Raw genomic sequence first — 24,195 nt, forward strand, 5'->3', positions numbered from 1 at the left:
ATCTACTCTGCAGGAATCAGCATGGGTTTCGAAAAAGACGGTCAAGTGAAACCCAGCTCGCGCTATTCGTCCACGAGACTCAGAGGGCCATAGACACGGGTTCACAGGTAGATGCCGTGTTTCTTGACTTTCGCAAGGCGTTCGATACAATTCCCCACAGTCGTTTAATGAACAAAGTAAGAGCATATGGACCATCAGACCAATTGTGTGATTGGATTGAGGAGTTCCTAGATACCAGGGCGCAGCATGTCATTCTCAATGGAGAGAAGTCTTCCGAAGTAAGAGTGATTTCAGGTGTGCCGCAGGGGAGTGTCATAGGACCGTTGCTATTCACAATATACATAAATGACCTGCTGGATGACATCGGAAGTTCACTGAGGCTTTTTGCAGATGATGCTGTGGTGTATCGAGAGGTTGTAACAATGGAAAATTGTACTGAAATGCAGGAGGATCTGCAGCGAATTGACGCATGGTGCAGGGAATGGCAATTGAATCTCAATGTAGACAAGTGTAATGTGCTGCGAATACACAGAAAGATAGATCCTTTATCATTTAGCTACAAAATAGCAGTCAGCAACTGGAAGCAGTTAATACCATAAATTATCTGGGAGTACGCATTAGGAGTGATTTAAAATGGAATGATCATATAATGTTGATCGTCGGTAAAGCAGATTCCAGACTGAGATTCATTGGAAGAATCCTAAGGAAATGCAATCCGAAAACAAAGGAAGTAGGTTACAGTACGCTTGTTCGCCCGCTGCTTGAATACTGCTCAGCAGTGTGGGATCCGTACCAGATAGGGTTGCTAGAAGATATAGAGAAGATCCAACGGAGAGCAGCGTGCTTCGTTACAGGATCATTTAGTAATCGCGAAAGCGTTACGGAAATGATAGATAAACTCCAGTGGAAGACTCTGCAGGAGAGACGCTCAGTAGCTCGGTACGGTCTTTTGTCAAAGTTTCGAGAACATACCTTCACCGAAGAGTCAAGCAGTATATTGCTCCCTCCTACATACATCTCGCAAAGAGACCATGAGGATAAAATCAGAGAGATTAGAGCCCACACAGAGGCATGCCGACAATCCTTCTTTCCACGAACAATACGAGACTGGAATAGAAGGGAGAACCGATAGAGGTACTCAAGGTACCCTGCGCCACACACCGTCAGGTGGCTTGCGGAGTATGGATGTAGATGTAGATACTGGTACCATAGAGTTCTTTCTCTTGGTCGACCTTGTTATGGCCTATGAGGAACACTTCCTGTCGGTCGAAAATGTCACTCAAGGTTTAAAATGGAATTTTGAGGGATATTCAACATTACTGAGGTCGTAATCTTTTTTTATTTTTATTTTATTTATTTTTTTATCTACATCGAAGCGCCTAAGTGATCGCCCCTACTAAACACGAGTCCAAATGACGCGTCTGTAATGGATTACTTGTGAAATTCACCTAGAGGCTACACTGCTCATAACTGAGATAGTAATACGTCCGATACATTTTTGAGTCTCTCTTCCTTGCGTTACGTTCGAATTTCGTGTTTACCCCTTTCCTGTACAGATCCCATACTTCAGATATGGGGTGAAACTGCAGTTATTGTTCACCTTACCGTTCGATATTTTCATTTTCTATGATATTTGTCTTTCCGTTTTCATTTTTTCCCATTACGATAGGAATTTTTTGACATTGACAGTGGAAAACACAAATTCCTATAGGATTTGGAACATAAAATACAGCACATTTCGGTGTAGGTGCTCGAATACGCACTTAACTATACTGCCTAATAGCAAAATTCTATGGTGCAATAAACATGTGTAAATTTATATTGAAAATTTTTGAACACTATCAGCAGAAAACACGAATTTGTATCGATGCTGGTGACTTAGAGCATAAAATATACACATTTCGGTGTAGGTGCTCGAATACCCACTGAACTACCGTATGCTGCCAAACAGCCGAATTATATAGTGCCACTAAAATATGTAAATTTGTATTTCCAATCAATAATACCTAAAACCTCGTGAAGTAAGTGCAATGGCAGTTGTTTATAAGCAGCCAACAGAGGTTGAAATGTATCTAGAAAATACATGAACAGCCAAATCACGTATTACAGGCACACTACGGATGCTACTAAACCAAACTAGGGAGAAATGGTAGAGATAATCACTTAAAAATTAATTATTTACTCACACGCACGGTTGTCCATTTTGTTCCAGAGATTATGTAAACGACATCACCCACACGAACTGACTCATAACGTATTTATTCATTGAGTAATGGAAGGAGCAGTGATAAAAGAAATGGATGTATGTACTTACCTAAGAAGCAGAGTAAGTCATATATGACAGATGCTTAGATTCTGTATTAAAATTCTTTTCAAAAGAGGCGAAAAGTGTACCGTACTATATATTATTCGTGAAACGAAGTTGTCACTCGACGCGGTGGCTGATGGGTGTGATGGTAAAAGAGAAATGCCTTTACGATCTCTCCCATCAGCCACCACACCGAATGTCAACTTCGTTTGGGCAATAAATACAAAGCCAAGCTTGTAATTTGCACGCGCAACGGACTGATTGGCCATCTTCAATGCTAATTAACTGGGAAACGGTGCAACGTAACGAATTTTTTTCTTTATAATTATTTCTCAGCACAACATGGCAGATGTTAATAAGCAGCCAACAGAGGTTGAAATGTATCTATAAAATACATGAACAGCCAAATCACGTATTACAGGCACGCTGCGGATGCTACTAAACCAAAGTAGAGCGAAAGGCTAAAGGTAATCACTTAAAAATTAATTATTTACTCACATGCGCGGTTGTCCATTTTGTTCCAGAGATTATGTAAACGACATCACCCACACGAACTGACTCATAACGTATTTATTCATTGAGTAATGAAAGGAGCAATGATAAAAGAAACGGATGTATGTACTTACCTAAGAAGCAGAGTAAGTCATATATGACAGATGCTTAGATTCTGTAATAAAATTGTTTTCAAAAGAGGCGAAGAGTGTACTGTACTATATACTATTCGCGCAAACGAAGTTATCACTCGCCGTGGTGGCTGATGGGAGTGATTGTAAAAGAGAAATGCTTTTAAGGTCTCTCCCATCAGCCACCACACCGAGTGTCAACTTCGTTTGGGCGTATAATACAAAGCCAAGCTTGTAATTTGCACACGCAACGGACTGATTGGCTATCTTCAGTGCTAATTAACTGGGAAACGGCGCAACGCATCGAATTTTTTTCTTAATAATTATTTCTCAGCACAACATACCCTGCAACACCCTGACAAGCTTTCCAGACTGTTACTGAACAATCTGTATAAATTGTTCTATGTATTTATATTCTACACCTCCTCCTAAACCACTGGACTGATTTCAACCAAACTTGGTACACGTATCACTTACCATTTGGAAAGAATCACTGTGAGGATAAGAACCAGCTACCTATAAAACAGAGATGGGGGTGAAAAGTAGTATAGTCCATGACTAACAAATACTCATACTTTACTGATCCAGTATCTGACGATAAGACCACTTTGTGACCTGCGGCAAACTTTACACATAATTTCAAACCTTTTTGAATCTGTTTCCGCTGACAACACCCACAAAACGACGAAAGGGAAAATTTTATCACATTCTACATTTTCGCCGTTCACATATAAAAACTATCGCATGAAGCATGACGTTTTAAGTTCTTGCTTCTTTACTACTAACTGCATTCGCAACACATTTTGCAGACAGTATTTACATGTGCAACTTAATGTATGACAAAAATTGTGTCATTGTACGAGTGACACTTCAGGACATACGACGTCATAAACACTGAGATGCGTGAAAAACTGCCGCATCATGCATGACGGTTTAATTTGTTACTTCTTTACAAGTAACTATAGTCACAACACATTTCGAAAACAGTATCCACATGTACCACTGGACTTACCTGCAAAATTACATAATTGTATGACTCACAGTTCAGGAAATACAACGTCATAAACACAGAGTTGTGTGGAAATGAAACTGTAGGGTGAAATTCGCTAGAGAGACAGGTGAAATATGTGTAACAACACATGTGAAATATGTGTGAAATATACTTGACATGTGTGTACACAGGAAAAGTCATGGGTAAAACACTCGTCTTAAGGCTGTGGAACAATTTCAACCACATATTAGCAATGATCTGGAAAGAAATACTGTGGGGGTAAGAACCATCAGCCTTGTGCTGTGTTGGGAGTTATAACATGGAGAGAGTAGGTGGGAGGAGGAGGTGACCAGACAGAAAGGGGGAAGGAGGAGATGGACAGACACAGGGGAGAGAGAAGATGGACAGAGAGAGGGGGAGGTGTAAATGGACTGAGAGAGAGGAGAGGAGGAGATGGGCAAAGAATGAAAAGAAGATGAGATAAACAGCAAGATGGGGAGGTGGAGATGGACAGAGAGATGGGGAGGAGAACGTGGACAGAGAGGGGGGAGGGACAGAAACGAGGAGGAGGAGATGGAGTCAGACGGGCGGGAGAAGATGGACAGAGGAAGACGTAGCTGATGGACAGAGGTAGGGTTGAGGAGGAGGTACAGAATGGCAGGAATATATGCACTGAGAATGGGTGGAGGGGGTGGGGGAATTGGATAGAGAGAGGGGATGAAGAAGATGATGAGAGAGGAGGGAAAGGAAGAGATGGACATAGAGATGAATGCGAGAGATGGACTAATACAAGATTGGAATAATTATATATGCAGCCAGCACTTGGTACTCAGCTCAAACCAATGAAATTTGTTGCGTCAGTCCAGGTATGAATGCCTAGGGAGAGCAAAAACTTAATAAGAACACGTGCAATACATGTGCAAGGAAAAACATGCAATATCCTGAAAAGAAGCAAAATTGGTTTTTTCAGCAGTCTTCCTGACGTCTATGATTCATAAGCAAGTCTACATTCAATCGTTAACAAAAAATCCTAAAAGGTTACATAGGAAGAAAGAAATGCACAGTAATGTATTATATGCCTTGTGTTCCTTAAGTATGTTAATAAAACTTTAAAAGGTAAGACGGCCGTTTTTTAGGCTTGTTGATTTAGTTACTTAATATATCCATCAAGTAACTTCATTCATCTGTTTATATTTACTGTGTTTCGAATCAGATGCATATTCGATGCATTACTTAAACAGTAGTATTTCTACAGACGACGAATTGAGAACGTTGACAAGGCATTCTGCACACACATAAAAGTCACCTGTTTTTCGCGTTTTGTTTCTCTTTACAAACGAAAGTGCACGAAAAGAAAACAGGTTCAAAAGACGTCCTCTGCCGTGGAATGGAAGTACTGTGTGGTGCAACAAGCTAACTCGCAATCGACCATTTGACAAGAGTGGTGGTGCGTGTCGGTAATAACATAACAGCGGCAGTGCAAGACTGAGTGTTTTCGAAATGTACAGTTCGAGAATGTGCTGGGGAGTCTCTCTACTTCACTGGCTGACTGCGGCGTCCTGGCTCACCATATTCTAACTTTACTGGTTATCACAATCAAGGAGCTAAGAACCTCATTTTGTAACTTTTCATGTGCTCGAGAAACTTGGAAGTGAATGTGGACTACATTTAGAGCTGCTAGTAGTGCCCTGAAGTCGGGACACCTGCCACTCCTCATAAGGCTTCGGCGGGACTTCCTCATGACACTCATAAAATTTGGACGTTCTGCGACAGTACTTAAATCTGCTAACACTGGTCCGTTACTGTCTGTTTTGCATAATCAACTAACAGACAGCATCAGTAGTAACCTCAGACTTTTTACAGATGATACAGTCGTGTATAATGAAGGACTAGCCGAAACAATTTGCATAAATGGCTCAAATGGCTCTGAGCACTATGGGACTCATCATCTGTGGTCATCAGTCCCCTAGAACTTAGAACTACTTAAACCTAACTAACCTAAGGACATCACACACATCCATGCCCGAGGCAGGATTCGAATCTGCGACCGTAACAGTCACGCGGTTCGAGACTGACGCGCCTAGAACCGCACGGCCACACTGGCCGGCTTGCATAAATGTCCAGACAGTTCCTGACAAGATTTCAAAATGGCGCAGAGTCTGGCAACGTGTTTTAAACGATAGTAAATGTAAAACTGTGCCCTTCAAAACATGCAAAAACGTAGAATCCCTTGACTAAAATATCAATGAGTTACAACTGGAAATAGTCAACTCATTCAAGTACCTGACTGTTACAATCTATGGAGATAGTTTCAGCCTTAGTTGTACCTGAAAGTAATAGGATAATGCAATTTTGTCACATAAGGAGATGGTTAGAGCAGTGGCAGATGCAGAAAAACCTCAAGCAGGGGGCGCTAAAGATACCTTTAGGCTACTTTTACTGCAATAAAAAATAATCAAGGCACACGCAAAGTTTAAGAAAGCTTTTTTTTAAACTGCTTATACACATATACAAGACAATGGCATCTTATGATATAAAATAGTTACAATTGTGGTTCTCTTCCTTAAATGATGAATTCTATGCTCCTATTCTTCCTGGCAAATTGGATAATTACATCATCAATAGGACAATTAATGTCAGGTTGAGTGTTCAACAGAGCTAAGCCATTAAGTCGATTCTCCCTCGTTATCGATCTTTGCCATGTCTTTGTATGCCACAGTGTTGAAAAAGTTCTTTCTACTGTTGCAATAGATGCAGCTAGACAAGCGAATATTTTGTACAGCATGTACAAAATAGGATAGTCAGATCAAGGACAAACAGACAACACTTGCATAACAGAATCAGTGTATGTTAGCTATCTATGTGCCAGAGAAAAACATATAAAATATGGTGTCATGGATGCGCGTGCTACATAGGAAAGTACAACTACTCGATTCAGTCGAGTCTACTGACGAAAGAAATGAATGAATAGCATGCGGGCTGACTGGCATGGGTGGCATGGCAATGTGGATGCCTCTCCAAGGGGGGGGGGGGAAGAGGGGGGGGGGCACGTGCCCTGCATGCCCCCATATATATCCACCACTGGGTTAGAGATTATGGTTCCTATGTTACACAAATTGTTGATGATATACAGTAGCCACCCTAAATGCTGGTTACTGTACACCATCAAAAATTTATTCATAGTATTCTTGGAAAATGCATTCAATCTACAAAGGAGACTGCTTATAGAATACTTGAATGACCCATCCTACGATATTACTCAAGTGACTGGGATCCACATCAGGCATTATATCAAATGTGCAAAAAGAAAGGCAGCATGAATAGTCAAAAGTTTGTTCGATTCATGGGGTAGTGTCAAGCAGGATTACCAGAACTGATAGTACTTGAAGGTCCTGTGAAAGCCTATATACAAAGTTTCAAGGCAAATACAAGAATTTACATGATTTTAGCACTAACTACTAACACTGGGTCTATGTTTTGGTATCAGTGGGCTAAAAAAACTTTATAAATGTACATTCTGACATTTGCACAGACCGACTCACACAAGTGCCTACACATTATTTAAATTTTGTTTTCCATGTACTGACTGACTCAGTCTTTGTGTACAACACTTGTTTCTAGGAATGCATAATATCATAAATTACATTTTATTGAACCATAGGCTGATTGCATTTCTGAAACAATGACACAAAACACAGGACAACTGAATAACACAAAATCGCAATGTACTGTGAGGTACAGGTGCGTAACTAATTTGGTATCACTAGAAAATGGCTAAAAAGATACCAGAATTGCCAGCTGTCATATATTATATAAAAGAGTTGGTTAGTTTCATTACATGTCGAGACACAACAATTAAATTTTATAGGTGACACAAATAACTTACTGTATGCAAGAGATACGGTTATCTGCTAACTACCAGGAAATGTGAGCATGTTAAAGCACTGCTTCGAGGATGAGTGGTGCACTGGTCCTGGATAGAGCTGGTCAGGAGGTTTAACAATGAGTGTCAGTGTCCTGGCCAGTGTGGAAGTGATTTTTAGGCAATTTTCCACATCCCAGTAGGTAAGTCCTACCTCAGTTATATGAGTCATAAATATCTGGAAAACTTTCATTCATTTTCATGTGAATAGTAATAGACACAGACAGTTAAGATACAGATATTCCATCTCAGTGAATGGCAACAGAAAGAGTATCCAGAAATGCCCTAAAGTAAACCTGCCCAGTCTCCTAATAACCATGCCAATCCTGTGCAAATGCAGGACAAAGGCACAAGGAAAAAGTCAAAGTTTTGATTATCCACTCATTTCTAGAAGTTAATGTGAATTTTGTAAAGAATAAAAATTCTGTACTCCAGATTACATATATGTATTGCATGTATTTATACAAAATGATTAATAAAGTATCAGAATCAGATCCTTACCAGTTTGGCTGTTTTCTATGATTTTCTAGGTTTCTCTTTTTCATTCTGAACATAGTTTAATAGTTTTAGTGACCCAAAGTTTCTTTGATTTATTTACTTTTACAGTAAAATTATTTTAAAAATGGTTAAAAACTTATTAAGATGTACATTGAGTTTGGAGCTGGTAATAGGCTCTTTGTAAGCTTCAGTCCAGTCAATATGTTCTTATATTTTTCCTTAAAATCTTCATTGGTTTGTAATTGGTCATATTTATTGCCTCCATTGAGTTTTTCTGAACTCTACATGTAGCTAAGTTATGTAATGTATCTATCACAGGGAAGATTTGTGTTTATTTAACTTCAGCTCATTGTCTGAATGCATTATCTGTCAGTGTACTATTATCATGAGCCATCCAAATAGGTAAACTTAGATGTGACACTAAACTGTCTAAGTTTAATAACATCAAACCTGTAAGATTCCTTTAAGAGATTTGCATTAAACTCACAACAAATCAATAATTCCATATTTCAGTCTGACAGACAGCACCGTAGCAGATCTCAATTTTTTATGAAACTGTACAAATTACCCTGTGGTCACCTGTATACTGTAACAATAATATTGTTATTATATTGTTCCATATTAACTGACGAGCACTTGCTGCCATATCATTGTCTACAGAAAGCTCAATTATTTCTGTGGTTTTGAATTTACAAGCATTTTTGTGAAACTCCTCCTTTCTCCATAGACAATCGACATGAATAGGCAACTAACATGTAGCCACCTACTACAAATATCTCTATCCCAGTGGTTACATTGTGTTCAGAGAGACAAATGATATCAGTTTCTTACCAAATGCTGAGATCTTTGAAAAAAACTAACAACTCATTTCCTTTATTTCTTACCTCCCTAATATTCACATGAATCACACTAATTTCCTGTTTCACTCTACTCTTATGTGATGAAGTGAAAGTGTGCACATTTTTATTTTCTTGAATGCAGTCTGATTTTTTAATTTAACTGAAGTACATTTGTCTCACCTGACCCCAATGGCCCCAGAGAATTCACTCTGCATGTTTGCGAATTCACTTGCTAAACTCCCTAAGGCACACATTTATTTTCTGTTACTTGGCTAAGACTATCATTTGGTTGCACAAACCTTGTGACTATATACCCTGAACGTATTGTTATCTGTAGCTGCTGAACTGCATCTCTCATAGTAATATAGGGTGATATTAAATTCAGTTTGCTTTCACAAGAGAGTACACTTCAACATTGGTTCCTTACTTAGCTTGTGTTTATCATGAACATCTTATCTATCACAAAGCCTCAGCAATGGAAAAAAGTAAAGGTGATTACATACATGAGCAGGACATAGTTATGAACCAACTATATTAGAGACAATTTCCTTAACATCAGTTTGCTGCAGAATTCTGGAGCTTATTCTAACTCTGAATGTAATAAATTTCCTGAGAGAGAAAACCCTCTACTCACAAATCTGCATGGATTTTGAATGCATCTGTCTCCCTAAACTTAGCTTGCCCTTTTCTCACACAATATTCTGTGAACCATGGATGAAGGGCAGTAAGTAGATTCCAAATTCCTGGGTTTCTGGAAAGTATTTGACACAGTGCTCCACTACTGATTATTAACAAAGGTCCAAGCATATGGGATCAGTTCTCAGGTATGTTAGTGGCTTGAAGACTTTTTAAGTAACAGAACAAGGTACTTGGTCTTGGACAGTGAGTGTTCATCAGAGACAAGCACATCACCTGGAATGTCCCAAGGAAGTATGATCTGACAGATAAGGTGAGCAGCGATGTGTGACTGTTAGCTGATGTTGTAGTGTACAGGCAAGAGTCGTCACTGAGTGACTACAGGGGGATATAGGATGAACAAAGGAAGCCTGTTAACACTGATGTAACAGCTGTGTCTTGATCTGCAAAACATACAACCCAAAGCTTAGATTCATATTCACTCTGTTTCTGATCTCTACTAGTCATTCCTTTCCTGCTATGCTAATAAATGGAACAGATAAAAAGAATGTATATATGCCTCAGTATGTGTCCTAATTTCTCCTAGCTTCTCTTTTTTGTCCTTGTGCATGATGTGCAGTCAGTCACAAATGGTGTTCCTCCAAACTTTCTTCAATAATTTTTCATGACAACAGCATTGTTTTCCCTCCAGCGCTTCCTGTTCAAGTACACAGAGAATTTCCGTAATGCCCATGTGTTAATCAATCCTACCAGTAACAAATCTACCATTGTTTCTCAGAATTGCTTCAATATCATCCTTTAATCTTACCTAGTGGGGATCCCAAATGCTTGAGCAGTACTCAAGAAAGGGTTGCATGAGTGTTCTATATGTTGTTTCCTTTGTGGATGAGCTACACTTTCTTAGAATTCTCCCAGTAAACTGGAGTCGACCATTCATCTATCCTACAACTGACCCTATATGGGTGTGCCAGATCATATCACTTAGCAAATGTACCCCCTGATACTTAATCAATGTGACTGTGCCATGAAGTACATTAGTAACACTATATCTGAACAATGCACGTTTGTTTCTCCTACTAATGTGTATTAACTATATTTTACACAGTTACAGCATGTTGTCATTTATCACACCAAAGAGGAATTCTTTCTGAGTCAGTATATGTAATCATTTGGTCATGGGAACTTAAGTTTTTGGGCAAATAGTAACTCGTGTAGCTTAGCATTAATTTCTTTAATTCATTTTAATAACTAATCACCATTTAGAGATGGCACTTCATCCTCATGCCATATCTTCTGGTGCTGTATTTACTGGCTTGTTAATGCCTCAAAAGTATGCCTATGTTAACATAAATATCAGGCATTCTCTGAATAAATAGTAAATATTAAAATTAATTTACAGCAGCCTTCAGAAACATTTTTTTTCTATAGACATGTATGTATAAAAAACAGCATTCATTACTAACCTGTCAGTTGTTACGCTGGTATGTAACTTACTTGATCATTTAGGCAGGTCGGACATTCTGAGACATTTAAACCTGCACTTGGGCTGAAATCACAATTGTCTGAAATAAATGAGTAATAATTTACAGTTCAATGTAGCACCACTAAACTGATATCTTACCACTTTCTGACTGTATTAACTATTATTTGTTTTGGACATGCGTTCATGAGAGGCATGTCAGTCACATTATGCTATAAATCGGATATTTCTCGAAAAATACCACGCCATTTTATTTTCACATCACAATTAACCATATTTTATAGCTGTATAAACACTCTTCAAGTCATGTACTTTCAAAACTGTTAGCCCTCTATTGTCTGTTTCATACATACCTCTGTTTAAGTTAAAAAGTCTTTCAAATTATTCTGTCATTTAAAGTCTATAGTTACCATTTTATATCTAACCAACTGAAATTCCTTCACAGAAAAAGCTCCAAAGCTAATACAAAACCAAATATATGCTAGGCACGTTTAGGCCTTATCTAAGTTATCAAAATGTTCATAAAAAGTTCAAAAATGAAACTTCCTGGCAGATTAAAACTGTATGGTGGAGCAAGACTCAATCATGAGCCCTTTGCATTTTGCAGGCAGGGGCTCTGCCAACTGAGACACCCAATCATGAGTCACAACCATTCATCACAGTTTTAACTCAGCTGCTTCCTCACCTCCTACTTTCCTAACGTCGCAGAAATTCTGTGAAACTTGCAGAACTGGCACTCCTGGAAGAAAGGATATTGTGGAGACATGGCTTAGCCAAAGCCTGGAGGATGTTTCCAGAATGATTTTTCATTGTGCAGTGGAGTGTGTGCTGATATGAAACTTCCTGGCAGATTAAGGCTGTGAGCTGAACCAAGCCTTAAACTCAGGACCTTTGCATTTCACAGGCAAGTGCACGACTGACTGAGAAACCCAAGCATGACTCATGACCCATCATCAGATTTTTACTTCTGCCAGGACCTCATCTCCTACATTCCAAACTTCTGGAAACATGCACAAACTTTGGCTAAGGCATGTCTCCACGACATCCTTTCTCTTCCACACCCGCTTGCCCTGCAAGTTTTGCAGAAGAACTTCTGTGAAGTTTGGAAGGTACAGATGAGGTAGTGGTGGAAGTAAAGCTGAGATGATAGATAATGAGCCATACTTATCTGGTAGACCACTTGCCCACAAAAGGCAATGCACATACAAATAAATAACAATGTGTATTTTATTATAGTGGAATTCCCTTTTACCACTAACAATATAGACCCATGTACAGGGGTAACCATGGTACTCTCCAAAGTCGCGTCATCAGTTAAGTATGGGTTGCCAGTTCACCTTTTATAACATACTTCCCACTACAACATAGGGTCAGTGCAACTAGTTTCATAATGTTGTTGGTTATGGAGTATGACAACTGTAGGATTATTGCCCTGCCTAGATCCCAGCCATTCGTACTCCAATTATTGCGAAGGTTACATAGGGGAATTATACACATGAGAGCATGACGTCATGTTTGTTGGACAGGCAGTGACACTGAGACTCAAAAAATGGTGCAAGCCTACATCCATGTGCTCAGACTCTGGCTGCCCTGTGTCACACATTTCCCCCTGGCTCAGATGTGACCACCCTTGGGAGCACGTGCACACTCATTCAAGGGAACTATATGGTTACTAGTAATGGAAGCCATCTCATATTTTCTGTATGTGGTTCAGATGACTGCCATCACTAATAGCATTACAATCTTTGGTGTGAGAAATATATTTTCCATGAAGAGAAAATGCCATATTATGGTTTCTGATAACATCCCACAACTGCCTTCCTCAGACTTTTCAAGGTCCTCTAAATGGAACCACAGTTATAGTCAGCATCTTATTATCATCTGTTCTATGCAGTATCTAATTAAAAATGCAACAAATTGTTCAAAGAAGAAAAATGTTACTATCAACTGTGTTTCTGTGGCTGAAGAAGACTTAACAATCTTCTTTGCAACATATCATTCCATCTCCATTAATTGTGACAGGCTGTAGATCAGTTGCATGTGCTTAAGTTTTTATTTTGTTTCAATTGCCATATCCTACCCAGCAAGCCCGTGGTCCACTGTCACAAAAATATTACTTACCACATGAGCTCACATATCTGCATGCATATATGAAAGCAGGGTGTTTTCATTGGCCACTGATGGTACCAAAATGTTTGAAGGTAGAGTCAGCTCATCTTTCATCATAATCAACAGTTGTAATAACACAATCATGATTCTTAATCCCCTACAATACAAAAATGGATGACCAACAGACACCAGACAAGGCCTGCCTTCCTCCAACTACTGGCCAGCACTGGCCAACAAGCAGAATCCTTGTTGCTTGCAATGTACACTGAGCAGTCAAAACGTTATGACCACCCCCCACCATGATAGCTGATGGCATTGCAGGCATGTGATGTGGAAGCAAAAGTACATAAGTGGAGAAGACATCTGTGGGGAATCACCCTAGTGAAGGTATGGGCTGCAAATGGGGGAACCCACTGAGATAAGCGACTTTGAAAAATGGCAGATTATTATTATGCATAGCCTGTGAACTAGTATCTTGAAAACATCAAAGCTGGTAAAATGTTCACGTGCTACTGTTGTGAGAATCTATGGAAAGAGGCAGAAGGACAGTGAAACTACCACTAGGCACAAAATGGTTGGATGTCCAGGACTTCCACAAAATGTGGGGTTTGGAGGCTTGTCTGCTCTGTGTAATAGGATACATGGTGATCAGTGTCACCTCTGCCAAAAGAGCACAATGCTGGTGTGCACACAAGTGTTTTGGAGCACATTGTTCATCATACATTGTTAAATATGGAGTTCCACAGCAGACCATCCCTATGCAGTCACTTGTTGAGCCAATGTCATAATCAATTACGAAACCAGTGGCCATGGGACCATAGGGAATGAACTGTTGATCAATGGAAATGTGTGAGCTCTTTGGGTGAATCACACTTTTGCTACACTAGGTTACTCGTCATCTCCAAAAACACCATCGTCAAAGTGAAAGGTGGATCTAAACATGCTGCAAGCCACGAATGCAAGCTGGTGGGAATAGTATTATGCTATGGGAGACATTATCCTGAGCTAGCATGGGACCTGTGGTAGGAATCAAAGACATGCTGACAGCTGCAAATCACCGGGATCCCTTCATGCTTGATGTCTTCCCTGACAGTGATGTCGTCTTTCAGCAGTATAACTGTCCATTTCCCAGAGCCAGAACAATGCTACATTGTTTTAGGAGCGTTATAGTGAACTCATGTTGATGTCTCATCAACCAAATTTGCCTGATGTAAGTTCTGTGGAACACATCTGTGATGTTATCAACTGCATCACTGTGTACGCAGATCATCAGCCCATTATTAATGCGAATTAGATGACCTGTGAAGAGACATCTAATACCACATATCATCACAAACCTACCAACAAAGTATTGGATCCCTGATACACAGAATCAGTAATGTATTTCATTCCAAATATGGACAAACAAGCTATTAAGTATATGTTCACAATTCTTTGGCTCATCAGTGTATGTGCTTGGTATGAAGAGCACACCAAATTTAAACACAATTGAAAATTTGTAGGACCATGTTGATCAGGCTGTTTGCATTGTGGATCCTTAACTAAGAAACTTAGTACAGTTGGCAACAGTGCTGGGGTCTGTGTGGCTCCACATTCTTATCAGTACCTTTCAAAACCTCATTGACTGTGTTGCAGCATGTTTCACAGCTGGCCACACTTCAAAAGATGGTTATTCAGGCTTTTGACAGGGTGTCACATTAATGTGACTGGATAGTGTAGTTGACAGAAGAGTAGATATTCTGGAGCAAATCTTATAAATGCAGAAATCACCTTTAGCATAGGTATTATCCATTGCACTGCCACTGCAACAGAATTTTCCAGTTTGTGAGGTATGAGACAGTGTCAGTCAAATAGCCTGCTTCTTGTTGTGGACTGGACAAGAGGTGTTTAATTCACTACATATGCTAGCCCCAGTGGCAGACCCAGAAACATTGTCGTTTGTATAAATGTGTGTGTCACTAGCAGCATTACCAACAGATAGACAGAAATTATGATATAAATATTTCTTTAGATGCCAATAATCTCAGACAACATATATGGGTTCTTTTATTCATAATAGACTCATGCAGTATGAGACAAATGGAGGATATATGATACAATTCCTTAAAACTACAGTCCCCTATACTACATCAAGTATTACCAATAACCACAACTAGAAATAGTGTTAATGTGCAGATTACATAAATGTACTGCAGATACTTGGCACATCAGACAAGAGCTGAGACTGGCAGCTGCAGCAAGCATGCCCCAGGCATGCACCACACTAACTAAAGAATTGAGCGTGGACTTGGTATTGGAGCAGCAAGCATTTTAAACAATTAATAAACCACTCTGAACAGCAGTTGCCTCCTTGCTCATGAACCGCAGTTGCCTTCTTGCATGCAGTGCTTTATTTAGCATGAATGCAAACGTTGGTTTATTTTAATGCAATCTACCAGTATTGCAGCTGTCTCTAACCAAAATAAAGCATGTTTAAATATCGCTAAAGGTCAGGATTCATTAACTTTATTTATGGTAAGTTTCCAAATCCTGCCAAGTCAGTTAGTGTTTGTTGAATCTTCAGTTCAGTGTACTCTGCAATCTGTCTGCATTAAAAGGTTGTCAAAATCAATTAAGTAGCTTTGGCAGTAAAGTGAAGATGAAACCAGTGTGTAGCATATGTCATTTCATTAATAAGAGTACTACATTTATGTTCCTTCATGAAATGCAAAGTAGTGAAGAAGATCATAAACAATCACCACTACAACAATGGAGAAAATTTAGTTAAGTAGCTTTCTACTACAAACAGATGCCTCAAACAAAATACAAAATTTGAAATTTTTCATCAATATATAAAATTTTGTAGTACACTGTTGTACACCATATGAAATTTCAGTGACATCAGTAAACAGCTATTATCATTTCAAGTAGACACAAGTCCAACAGTAACGTTATTTAATGCGATAATGTACTAAAAAACAGGTTTACCACCACTGCCTCTAGCCGACAACTGTATAACTTCTTCTAACAAGAAAAGAATACCAGTCAGCCTTATGCTCAGAGGAAAAGCCAGTCAAAAGCAAGTGATAAAAAGTATCCAGTACTTTAAGGTGTAATGTGGTATAAGACATTCATTTTCTCAATTTGGAGGAACTTTGTGAAGAACTTTGTGGTCTACCTTGGATGTTCCAATGATTTCAAAGCCTATATTACATTTAAACCAAAAGCAAATGCTCAGCTTTTTGGAACAGTCTTTCTACTAATTTCTCTTCAGCCAATAGTAAAAAAGGAGTCAGAGTAACTCCAGAATCTCTGTGTTGTCAAACCTGTAAATGTGAGCAAATGGGCCACACATATCATATTCACAACAAATAAAGGGAAGTATTGTGGCTTTGTGCACATTTTAATACTGTAATCAATGAATAGTTCTTAGTACAGGCTTATCTCATTATGTAGGCAGAAGATAGCCTAGCAAGGTGATTTCTGTAGTGTAATGAAAGGCTTCAAGAAAGTTGAATGCTAGTCCAGGATAAGTGTTACATTGATATTTGGCCCACCATCATCTGCAGAGCTATAGTCCATATGCCTGGATGCAGTGACATTATGTAAGGGAGCTCTATGGTTTAATGTTGACTAGTCAAAATATGCTCCACAGTGAAAGACTTCTCTCAGTATATTGAAAGACATTTACACTGTGGACACACAAATCTCATAAGCACATGGCTTTTTTGTACAAGAGGTGTTTTACCAGTTTGCAGATTGGCCTTTTGGTTTTTGTTTCAGCATTTGTGTCCTCATAAGCGGATGGTGTCAGGTACTAAAAGATGATTTACTGTCCAAACTAGCAGTGTATATGGGTGATATCCTGACTGCAAGTCTCATTTGGAAAGAGCACAGTCAATCTATCGAGGAAGCCTTTTAGAAGCTGTAAAGCAAAGAGGCATGAGAATATATTTAAAAATGTACAAAATTTGTCAGTAAGGTTTGAAAGGTCAATCATAAATGGACTAGAAATTGTGAAAGGTAATTTGAAGTTGCATCCTGTATCTACTTCATGTGGAACATTACAGATCTCTGTCAAGGACAAATTGTTGATGTCTGCTCAGCTGATGTTTTTATGACTTTGAGCTCTAATCTATTAGAGGCATGCAATTTTATCTGTATCTGATGTGAACACATATCTCAAATGAATGATAAATCTTTACCTGCTAAGCACAATAGTGGAGGGAAATCTGAGCACCACAATAAAAACAGACAATTAATTACAATTCTTATCAATAACAAAATAACAAGTAAAATATAAGAGAGTACTGAGATCAAAATTTATCGACAGAGCAGGTTGTGCAATATGGATTTATGATGGGAAATATTTGCAAAATTATTACGGTCGTCCTGCCAGCACACAGGTCCTATTCTAGTGGCATATGGAAGCATTTAATTTTATTCAATGAATCTGACACTTGAGACATTAGGAACTGATAACATACAAAGAACACCAGTGAGTGTGCCCACCATAACCTGTGTTCTTCTTCTTCTTCAGAAGCGTGGTGGAGGATCTGTGATGGTTGTTGTTGTTGTTGTGGTCTTCAGTCCTGATACTGATTTGATGCAGCTCTCCATGCTACTCTATCCTGTGCAAGCTTCTTCATCTCTCAGTACCTACTGCAACCTACATCCTTCTGTATCTGTTAAGTGTATTCATCTCTTGGTCTACTTCTACGATTTTTACCCTCCACGCTGCCCTCCAATACCAAATTGGTGATCCCTTGATGCCTCGGAACATGTCCTACCAACCAATCCCTTCTTCTAGTCAAGTTGTGCCACAAACATCGCTTCTCCCCAATCCTATTCAATACCTCCTCATTACTTATATGATCTACCCATCTAATCTTCAGCATTCTTCTGTAGCACCACATTTTGAAAGCTTCTAGTCTCTTCTTGTCCTAACTAGTTATCGCCCATGTTTCACTTCCATACATGGCTACACTCCATACAAATACTTTCAGAAATGACTTCCTGACACTTAAATCTATACTCGATGTTAACAAACTTCTCTTCTTCAGAAACGCTTTCCTTGCCATTGCCAGTCTACATTTTATATCTCTACTTTTACCATCATCAGTTATTTTACTCCCCAAATAGTAAAACTCCTTTACTACTGTTAGTGTCTCATTTCCTAATCTAATTCCTTCAGCATCACCCGACTTAATTGGACTACATTCCATTATCCTTGTTTTGCTTTTGTTGATGTTCATCTTATATCCTCCTTTCAAGACACTATCCATTCTGTTCAACTGCTCTTCCAAGTCCTTTCCTGTCTCTGACAGAATTACAATGTCATCGGCGAACCTCAAAGTTTTTATTTCTCCTCCATGGATTTTAATATCTACTCCAAATTTTTCTTTTGTTTCCTTCACTGCTTGCTCAATATACAGATTGAATAACATCAGGGAGAGGCTACAATCCTGTCTCACTCCCTTCCCAACCACTGCTTCCCATTCATGTCCCTCGACTCTTATAACTGCCATCTGGTTTCCGTACAAATTGTAAATAGCATTTCAATCCCTGTGATGGTTAGGTCAATAGAAATATGTTTTTTCCACATTTTGAATCACATCTAAATAAAAGACTCCAGCTACAGTTTGTGAAATACTTTAAAATACTGAAAAATAATAGTTACAGCACAAAACATAATACCTTAACCTGATGAAATCTTGTCAGTCTGTAGAATACATAACAGGGCATATACAGGGTGTTCAATTTAACTGAAAGCATTGAAATATCTCAAAAATTACACATGGGATCCAAACTATTCACAGTTAAAATTTTTTCATCTCAGAGGGATCATCCAATGATACCCAACCCAATCACCCAACCTGCTCCATGCAACCCCCCCCCCCTCCCCTTTGTTACTACAGTTTTGGATTCTACAGACAATAATCTCCATGCTGCAAGGGTAGGACAGGCAAAACTCTCACAATAATACATTGTATTCCTCCAACAAAGTGATAAGGGAGCTGCCCCATGCATCACTGTGGCCATGTAGTCAACTAAAAATTATTATAACAGGCAGTGCAGTCCCATTAACAGTTATGACATAAATGCCTATCCTACCCTCACAGTGTGAAGGTAAGAGGCTAATACGAGTGTCACTGGATAACATTTTAAAACATACATGTTGATTTTTCTAATTACAGCACCAGTTGTTGTGGAACAAAAAAAATGTTTCAGACAAAACTTATTCATTTTTTTTTTGCAGAGAATACACATTGACAATAAAATATGGGGGTTTTCAATTAAGATTTCAAAGTTGTCTCCCCCCCCCCCCCCCTCTCTCTCTCTCTCACAACCCACACTTGCGTGTGGTGTGAGGGTTGAGATTGATATGGATGTGACCCTCAAAGACAAACAAATTTTACTTATAAATTTTTTGGATCCAAAATGTTGTTTTTGAGTTATTTCAATATCTTCAGTTAAATTGCACAACCTGTCCACAACATAAGTTTAACACTAGTGTAAGTGTGTGCTTATATATGAATTTACATTATGATGTGTGGGCATAGATTTTTATCCCTGATATATGAAATTTCTCTAATACTGACTTGTTGAGTGTAGCATTAACTGATATCTTTATTCTTTCTCTATTTTTAGATTTTCTACCAGGTAATATGCATAATTTATATGTGTTGCTCACTTTCAATTTCTCAACGATACAGGCTATTTTGCTACAAATGTATGTTAAGCTGACCTAGTTATGGAAGTTAACAGTGATTGTGTGCCCACTTGTATGTGTTAATGGTTAAGATAAAAAATTATCTCAAGTAATTCCATTGGTAAACATTTATTGAAGTTTCTAGAATGAAATTGTTTGGAAGGTAGGAGACGAGGTACTGGCAGAAGTAAAGCTGTGAGGACGGGGCGTGAGTTGTGCTTGGGTAGCTCAGTCGGTAGAGCACTTGCCCGGGAAAGGCAAAGGTCCTGAGTTTGAGTCTCGGTCTGGCACACAGTTTTAATCTGCCCGGAAGTTTCATTTATTGAAGTTGTAAGATATTAAAATTACTTGCACCAGATCACAAATTTTGTTGCAGGGGTAATATAACACAAGTGCTGCTATAGTACTGTGTTCATATATTCAGCAAGTTTGGATTGCAATAGTGTTCAAGAAAATTAGATTCATATGTTCCCCAATTTCTTGAAATTACTACAAATGAGTGGAGGGTCCAGTTTTGTACAAATTGTGGTTGTTAATTTACATACCCATAAACATTCTATCAACATTCAGAATATTTGGACAGTTGCTATGAAAGCTTACTCATTCACATACAACAATGAAAAGGAATTACTTTGCTATGGTTGATCTATTGCAGACACTGTTACTGTGGTAATTTTTCTGTTGAGTGTAGTCAGATCAAGTGGGCCTTCTGTAACAACTGCTTCTGCTGCATTGTACTGTCTCCAGTCTGGAATGCTAAGTACACACAATCTTCTTGGGGCACTTATTTTCCTTGTGTTTATCAATGGCCTTCCATCAATAACAATACCAGATATGAAGTTTGTTTTGTTTGCAGATGATAAAAACATTGCAATAAGCAGTAAATCAATTACAGCCTTAGAAAAGTCTGCATATGAAATTTTCATGGACATTAATAAATGTTCCTAGCCTGGGAAAAACAAACAATATGCAGTCCTAAACTTGTAAAAGGTTTCCTGCCATTATATGCCTAATATATGATGACAACCACATAGAAGACATTAATGGTATTAAACTCTTTGGATTACAGCTTGACAACAAATTTAACTAGGAGGAGCAAACCACAGAACTGCTGAAGTGTCTAAACAAATCTCTATTTGCTATGCATATGTTGTCAGACATAGGTGATACAAAAATAAAGAAGCTAGTGTGCTATGCTTACTTTCATTTCATAATTACAGATGGGATTATTTTCTGGAGTAGTAACCCATCAAGACAATATAAGGTTTTACAACCCCCAAAACATGCAATATGAATTATTTGTGGTGGGAATCTTAGAACATCCTGCAGAGGCTGTTTAAGGAAGTGGGGATACTAACTATGGCTCTCAAATATATTTATTCCTTGATGAAATTTGTCATTAAAAATAATTTATATATATCTGCTTTGATTTTGTTTCACTATTCAGTCCAAATCCTTCTCCATTACATACTAGTCCATATATTCCACTACATTTGTGCACTTCTAAGCAGTCACAAAGTTTACAGTGTGTCTGTCTTACATAGTACTTCAGTATTGGTTTACCACTGTGCAGTTCCATTTTCAAGTGCAGAATATGCAAAATGACTATTAAAATACTTGAAAGAGTCTACACATTTCACCAATTTTACTGTTGTAATCACTACATGATATGCATGTGGGATGGTGGAACATATATTGTGACTTGTATAGACTTTTCAAGAATACTCTGCTTGAATATAATGTAAGATACCTGATAAACACTGCAACCAGGCAGACTGAAACACACCAGTCTGCAATAGCTAACATACTCACTGGTATTCATCTTTAAAATTTTACATCTTCTTCTATTATACGTGCTTTGTCAGACCACCATATAGTAGAGCTAAGTGTGCACATAAAAAAGGTTCCTACACACAGTTGCTATAGATATATTAGGATGAATAAAGACCAAAATATAACTCATTTGAATAATATGCTAAGGAATGTGAATTGGAACAGTATTCTAAAGACACATCATAATTATGGCAAATTCTCAAGTGAACTATTCTAGATTCTCAACCAAGCCTGCCCATTCATAATAAAGAGCATTCAGTCACATGCTGTAACCCAAAACTGGATATCAAGTTCAGTCACTGAGGCTAGAGAAAAACTAAGATGGTATGAGTTGTTGTTGTTGTGGTCTTCAGTTCTGAGACTGGTTTGATGCAGCTCTCCATGCTACTCTATCCTGTGCAAGCTTCTTCATCTCCCAGTACCTACTGCAACCTACATCCTTCTGCATCTATTTAGTGTATTCATCTCTCGGTCTCCCTCTACGATTTCTACCTTCCACGCTGCCCTCCAATACCAAATTGGTGATCCCTTGATGCCTCAGAACATGTCCTACCAACCGATCCCTTTTTCTAGTCAAGTTGTGCCACAAACTTCTCTTCTCCCCAATCCTATTCAATACCTCCTCGTTAGTTATGTGATCTACCCATCTAATCTTCAGCATTCTTCTGTAGCACCACATTTTGAAAGCATGGTATGAGTATGCTATGTTAAATTACTCGAGCAATAAAAAATTAAAATAAGAGTTCAAAAAGTATCAGAAATACTATGTAGACCTCCTAATTTTGGAAAAAAAGAAATATTTTGAAAGAGTCGTTCAGAACTCAAATAATATATCTAAAACATCATGGTCACTAGTAAATAGAGAAATAGGTAAATCTAGGAAACATACAATCACTTGCTGATAAATGGCACAATAGAAACTGATCAGAATAAGTTGCAGATCTATTTAACAACTACTTTGCTTCATTTGGCTCAAGCATAAACAATCATGTTAATAATCATAAATACAAATTTAGAGGAACACCAGTGTCAGGAAGTATATTTTTGATGCCAACAAGTAAAGAACAAATAATTAAAATAGTGAGTAGCTTAAAGAATTCCCATGCAGCAGGATATGATGGTCTTAGTCTGGACACTCTTAAGAGATGTATACATGAAATTGCATGACCTTTATCCACAGTTATTAACTCTCATATGGAAGATGGTCTATTTCCAGATGAATTGAAAATTGCTCGAGTTGTGCCTATGTTTAAAAAAGGAAACAGAAATCGAGTAGAAAACTTTTGACCCATTTCTGAATATTCAAAATCTTTGAGAAAGTAATATACATAAGAATCTGGAACTTCCTGCTATGCAAAAAAGTGATTTCTAAGGTGCAGTATGGGTTTGCCAAGGTATCATCCACCATTACAGCAGCATCCAATTTAATCAAAGGTGTCACTCAAGCAATAGGTAACAAAGAACATGTATGTGGCATCTTTATAGACTTACAAAAAGCATTTGACTGTGTTGATATGACCATACTGCAGGAAAAACTGTGGAACTATGGCATTCGAGGCACAGCCCATAATTTGATGAGGTCCTACTTGACAAATAGGAAGCAGTTTGTGTCTTTGCATTCCTAAACACAATATTGGAAGAAAACAGTATACATTACCAACAGAAGGGAAATGGTTAGGATTTTCATGTTTAAAGGAGATACATGGCTACAAGAGACTACTTGGCTTAAAATCTCTCTAGAGACTAAGCCCCACAAAGAGTGTAAGTATGCAGGTACAGAAAAAACTGCCTTCTTACCATTTGGTACCATGATGCAGGATCTGACATGGTTAGGGAAAAAATTAAGTCTTCTATGTGTCTTTGATTACGAAAGACCACAAAGCATCTTCTAAATTATCTGGAACAATTAAAAATTTTTAATAAATATTCAAAAGGAAAAAAACAACTGCTCACAGTTGTATGAACTGAATATAACTAAATATAATACTCCTAATTTTTATTATACCACAATATGGAAGAGCTTGCAGCTGTTTTTTCACCAATGTGGGCAACACCAGTACAAGATTCAGCTTGTGCTCCCATTATTTCCACCAGAAAACCTCATTGGTAGTGTTTTGAAGAAAAGAAAAAAAAGTCCTTTGGCATATATAAATTAAGTGTAATGATCAGCCTTTTGCAGTTACAAAGACACAAATCATAGTCAAAAAAAAAAAAAAAAAAAAAATGGTTCAAATGGCTCTGAGCACTATGGGACTTAACATCTAT

Source organism: Schistocerca cancellata, chromosome 4 (assembly GCF_023864275.1).
Source record: "Schistocerca cancellata isolate TAMUIC-IGC-003103 chromosome 4, iqSchCanc2.1, whole genome shotgun sequence".
NCBI lineage: Eukaryota > Metazoa > Arthropoda > Insecta > Orthoptera > Acrididae > Schistocerca > Schistocerca cancellata.